Raw genomic sequence first — 6,145 nt, 5'->3', positions numbered from 1 at the left:
AAACTGACAAGCTTCTGCAAAGCCAAAGAAACCATCAAGAGAGCAGGGAGACAGCCCACAGACTGGGAAAAAAATATTTGCCAACTCCATGTCTGACAAAGGCCTGACATAAAGGATCTACAAGGAACTCAAATATGCTGAAAAGAAAAAACAAACAGCCCCATTACAAAGTGGGCAAAAGATATGAATAGACACTTCTCAAAAGAAAACATACAAGCAGCCAACAGACACATGAAAAAATGTTCAACCTCACTAATCATCAAGGAGGTGCAAATTAAAGCTACACTGAAATACCATCTAACTCCAATCAGAATGGCCATCATCAATAACTCAAAAAATAACAGATGCTGGAGAAGATGTGGTGAAAAGGGAACACTTCTACACTGTTGGTGGGAGTGTAAGCTAGTAAGGCCTCTGTGGAAATCATTGTGGCGATTCCTAAAACTCCTAAAAATTGACCTTCCATATGATCCCGCAATCCCCCTACTGGGAATATATCCAGAAGAACTCAGGTTACTCTATAAAAAAGATACCTGCACATGTATGTTTATAGCAGCATTGCTCACAATAGCAAGAACATGGAACCAACCGAACTGCCCATCAAAAGAAGACTGGATAAAAAAATGTGGTACATATAAACAATGGAATATTATGCAGCCATAGAGGAGAAGAAAATCATGAACTTCGCAACATCATGGATGGAATTAGAGCTTATAATACTGAATGATCTCTCACAGAAACAAAGATCTGAGTATCACATGTTCTCACTCATAAGTGGACCTTGAACAACTACTGTATTACTGTAGGAAAGGGATTGAAAGTAGGGGGAAATGCAAGGAGGGGGGTCGGGGGGATAGCTGGGATTGACGGCAGTCGGTATCCACTTGGGGAAGGGGGGCACACCTCATCAATAAGGGAACTTGCACAATGAATATTTGTATACCTAACTCTGAATTGTACCCCACAACTTCAAAATAAAAGTTAAGAGAGGGAAACAAAAAACATCTAGACCATGGTTGCAGATTCGTTGAAATACAAATGGAATTCATGGTAGAAATGACCAGTTTGGGGCTTATTTTATACAAGGTAATATTTAATAATATTTGGAAATTGGTATTATCCCACTTTTCCAACTTGTTATCTCCTTTATTATGTATGCCGAACTTCCTTTTCCAGTGTCATGTTGGAGAAAGCACTCTAGCTTTTTTCAGGGGTAATATGGCTAAGAATAACTAGTAAAAAGGTTTGATTTTTGACTATTGAAATAGACTATGCAAATTATTGGTGCATATAGATCCTAGCGGATTCCATGACAAATGCAATTAAAATCACAAGATTTCAAAAAAAAAGAAAAAAAAAAGATATTCCATGCAAATGGAAATGAAAAGAGAGCAGGAGTGCTTATATTTATATCAGATAAAATAGATTTCAAGTCAAAAACTGCAAAAACAGGCTAAGACATTATTACATAATAATGAAGGAATCAATTCAAGAAAATGTAACAGTTGTAAACATATTTGCACTCAATGTTGGAGAACATAAATCATATAAAGCAAATCTTAATAGATCTGAAGGGGGGGGGGAGAGAGAGAGAGAGAGAGAGAGAGAGAGAGAGAGAGAGAGAGAGATGACTGCAATACAATAATAGCAGGAACATCACCATACCACTTTTAGAAATGGACAGATCATCCAGACAGAAATCCAGTAAGAAAATATCAAACTTAAACTACACTACAAATCAAATGGACCTAACAGACATATAAAGAACATTATATCTGATAACTAAAAAATATGCATTCTTCTCAACTACATGTGGAACATTATTCAGCAATAGGCTTCATCTTAGGCCATAAAATAAGTCTTAACAAATTTAAGAAGATTGAAATCATATCAAGTATCATTTCTCAATACAATGATGTAAAATTAGAAATTAATAATAAAAGGAACTTTGGAAAATACACAAATACGTGCAAATCAAACAACATGCTCCAGAACAAGCAATGAATCAATAAAGAATTTAAAAGGGAAATTCAAAAATTTCTTGAGATTAAGCAAAAATAGAAACACAGCATACCAAAACCTATGGAATATAGGGCAAAAGTAATTCTAAGACAACAATAAACAATTCTAAGACAACAATAAATACCTACATCAGAAAGATCAAAGATGATAAATAAACAACATAATTCAAGAAACAAACAAAAAGAACAAACTAGGTCCAAAGTTAGTAGAATAAAAGAAACAGATCAGGGGTAGCCGGGGGTTGGCCTCATGTTCGGCTGTGGCGAGCTTCTGCGTCGGTTCCGTGCCCAGCCAAGGCTATAGAGCTGGTCGGGGCGGCTAGCGGCACGCTCCGAGGACCCCCACGCCGGCTGCACCACGGTACACCTAACTACCCTGCTCTGCAAGGCCTACCACGGAGGCCACTTCACCATTCGCCTTGCCCTGGAGGGCTGCACCACAATGTGGGGGCTCACAGCAGGTGTCCCAGAGACATCCGTTTCGTAGAGCAGTTGGGCTCCTATGATCCACTGGCCAATAGTCCCGGAGAAAAACGAGTTGCCCTCAACCTGGACAGGATCCGGTATTGGATTGGAGGTGGGACCCATCTCTCCAAGCCTATGGAAAAGCTTCTGGGTCTCTGTGGCTTTTTCCCTCTGTATCCTATGATGATCACAAATGCTGAGAGACTGCAAAGGAAACGGACACATGAACTCCTCTTAGCTTCTCAGAAAACAGATACAGAGGCTGCAGAAACAGGAGCAAGCTGACTTCAGTGAGCACAGTCAGAATGGGGTCAAGGTCCTCTAAAAGCACTCGTGCAGAGATCTTAGTTTTGTTATATCTGGAGGTGAATAAATGGAGTTTTCTGTATCAAGGAAAAAAATAGATTAGAACAAAAATAAATAAAATAGAGACTGAAAAAAATAGAAAAAAATTAACAAAACTAAAGACTGGTTTTTTTGAGAAGATGAAATCAACTTTAGTTGAATGAAGACAAAAAAAGAGAAGATCAAATAAATAAAATAAAAAATGAAAAAGGAGACATTACGATCAATACAACAGAAATACAAAGGATCATAAGAGATTATTATGAAAAATTATATGGCAAATTGAATAATCTAGAAGAAATGAATAAATTCCTTGATGCATACAATCTACCAAAACTGAATTATGAAGAAATAAAAACTTTAGCAGTCTGATAAGAAGATCAAATCAGCAATAAAAAAGGGAAGCCTGGGACCTGATGACTTCACTGTCAAATTCTATTTAACGTTTAAAGAACTAAAGTCAATTCATCTCAAAATCTTCTAAAAAATTGAAAAAGAGACAATACTTTCAAACTTGTCATGAGGCAGGCCAGATCAGCCTGATGCAAAGGCCAAAGACACCATAAAAACACTTCAAAGAAAAAAACTCATAGGCCAATATTCCTGATGTACACAGATGCCAAATTCCTCAGCAAAATAACTAGCAAGCCTCAAGAGAGAGATTCCTTTAGCACATAAACAGCACATTAAAAAAGGTGATTTGCCATGATCATGTAAATTCATGCACTTCATTCAAAAGCAAAAATAGACAAATGGGATAACACCAAAATATTTCTGCACAGTTAAGGAAACAATCAACAGTGAAGAGACCAACACAGAATGGGAGAAAATATTTACAAACTGCATATCTAATAAGGGGTTATTTTCCAAAATATATAAGGAACTCAACCCAATAGTAAGAAAACAAATAACCTTCTTGAAAAATGGGCAAAAGTCCTGAAACAACATTTCTCAAAGTAGACATACAAATAACCAACAAGTACATGGGAAAAATAGCATCACTAATCATCAGGGAAATACAAAATAAAAACAATGAGATATTACCTCACACTTAGAATGATTATTAGAAAGACAAAAAATAACTAGTGTGGCAAGGATGTGGAGAAGAGGAAATCCTTGTACACTGCTGATGGGAATGTAATTAGTATAATTACTTTGGAAAGTATTATGGAAGTTCCTCCACAAATTACCATATGATTCATCAAATCCATTACTGAGTATATATCTAGACAAAATGATACCAATATATAGATGAGATATCTGCATACCCATGTTCATTGCACCATTATTTACAATAGCCAAGGTATAGAAGCAACCTCCGTGTCCATCAGTGGAAGAATGAGTAAAGGAAATGTGATATATACACAAAATTGAATACTCTTCAGCCTTAAAAAAGAATAAAATCCTGTCATTTGCAACAACATGGATGAACCTGGAGGACATTAAGTGAAATAAACCAGGCACAGAAAGACAAATACTGCATGATCTCACACATATATGAAATCCAAAAAGGTTGAACTCATAGAGGTAAAGATTAGAATAGTGGTTACCAGGGACTGGGTAGTTGGGTAGAAGTTAGCGCCATGTCAGTCAAAGGATACAAAATTTTAGTTGGATGGAAATACATTCAAAAGAGCTATTGTTCATCAGCTAGTATTATCCATCTTAAACATGTGCACATCCAATACAGGAGCACCAGATTTTATAAAACAATTCCTAAGTAAACTAAGGGAGTACACTGACTCTCACACAATCATAGTTGGAGACCTAAACACCCCAATAACAGCTTTAGATAAATCATTGAGGAAAAAACCAACAAGGAGATCTGGAACTTTAACTCAACACTCAATCAAATGGATTTAATAGACATCTACAGAACACTCCACCCAACATCAACAAAGTATACATTCTAGTCATCAGCATAGGGATCACACACCAAGACTGATAACATTCTCAGACAGAAATCAAGCATGAAAAATTTCAAAATGTAGAAATAATACCATGCATCTTCTCATATCACAATGAAACAAAAATAAATATTGCTACCAACAAGATCCTCCCAAAACACACAAATACATGGACACTAAACAACATACTACTGAACAATTTCTGGGAAAACATGGAAATCAAGACAGAAATAAAAGGATTTCTGAAAACAAACAAAACAAAGATACCTTTTAGCAGAACCTCTGGGATGCTGTGAAAGCAGTATGAAGAGGAAAATTTATATAGCATTGCACACAAAAATCAAGAAAACAGAAAGATCACAAATAAACAGCCTAACATCACAACTAAAGGAGCTGGAAAAGCAAGGTCATCTAAATCCTGTCTTTAGCCAAAGAATCCAGATCACCAAGATAAAATCACAACTGCAGGATATAGAAGACAAAAAATGTGATAGAAAAGATCAATAAGACAAAAAGCTGGTTCTTTGAAAGAATAAATAAGATTGACAGATCCCTGGCCAGACTGACTAAAAAAAAAGAGAGAAAATCCCAGTAAACACAATTAGAGACACAAAAGGTGAAGTCATAACTGACTATGAAGAAATTCAAAAGACTATCAGAGACTACTAGGAACACCTATATGCAAATAAACTAGAAAACCTAAAGGAAATGGAGCACTTTCTGACATCAAACAACCTCCAAAGGTTGAAACAAGAAGAAACTGAAACTCTAAACAGAAAATAACAACCCAGGAAATCGACTTAGTCATAAGAAATCTCTGCAAAGCTGAATCACACAAGGCATACAAGAAGGAGCCGATATGAATCTTACTGAAAGTATTCCAGGCAATCAAGAATGAGGGAATTCTCTCCAACTCATTTTATGAAGCTAATATCATACTGATATTCAAACCTGGCAAAGATCCAGGGTTTTGGGAGTCCCCCCCCCTTATACTTGACACTATTTTATAAAATAGGATTTAAGTGCTCATATAATGCAATTAAACAGCCCCCCAAAATGCAAAATTATTCAGAATCTGCTACTCCCTCCTTAGCATTATGAAATTCATCAAGTTTTAAAATATTCATCAGAATTATCAGGTCAACGTTAATGAATTTTCAAAAAAGTTTATTGTAAAGAGATCTGTAGGTAGAAAGCAAGACAGAGTACATTAATGCTTTTCTACTAGCTAATGAATTTGGACAATACACATACAATTGAAGTTAAAGAATAAAGTCAGTAAAATCACAGACAGTAGTTTAATTATCACAGTGGTGGTATATACATTATAAAAGATTATCTAACAAATATAATTTCCTATAACAAATATTGTATGCACATAGCCTTGAAATTAATGATACATAGTAT

The 6,145-nt window shown here is 35.8% G+C and overlaps 1 pseudogene; it reads left to right on the top strand.

Moving 5' to 3' along the window:
• Positions 1 to 2,771, top strand: part of LOC103274636 — a 12,864-nt pseudogene extending 10,093 nt beyond the window's left edge.
• The last annotated feature ends 3,374 nt before the right edge of the window (positions 2,772 to 6,145 follow it).

This window comes from Carlito syrichta, unplaced genomic scaffold, assembly GCF_000164805.1.
Source record: "Carlito syrichta isolate Samal-C Ts95f unplaced genomic scaffold, Tarsius_syrichta-2.0.1 Scaffold314838, whole genome shotgun sequence".
In the NCBI taxonomy this organism is placed as follows: domain Eukaryota; kingdom Metazoa; phylum Chordata; class Mammalia; order Primates; family Tarsiidae; genus Carlito; species Carlito syrichta.
Note: the sequence above shows the minus strand (reverse complement) of the source record. Positions and strands in the feature narration are given on the sequence as shown.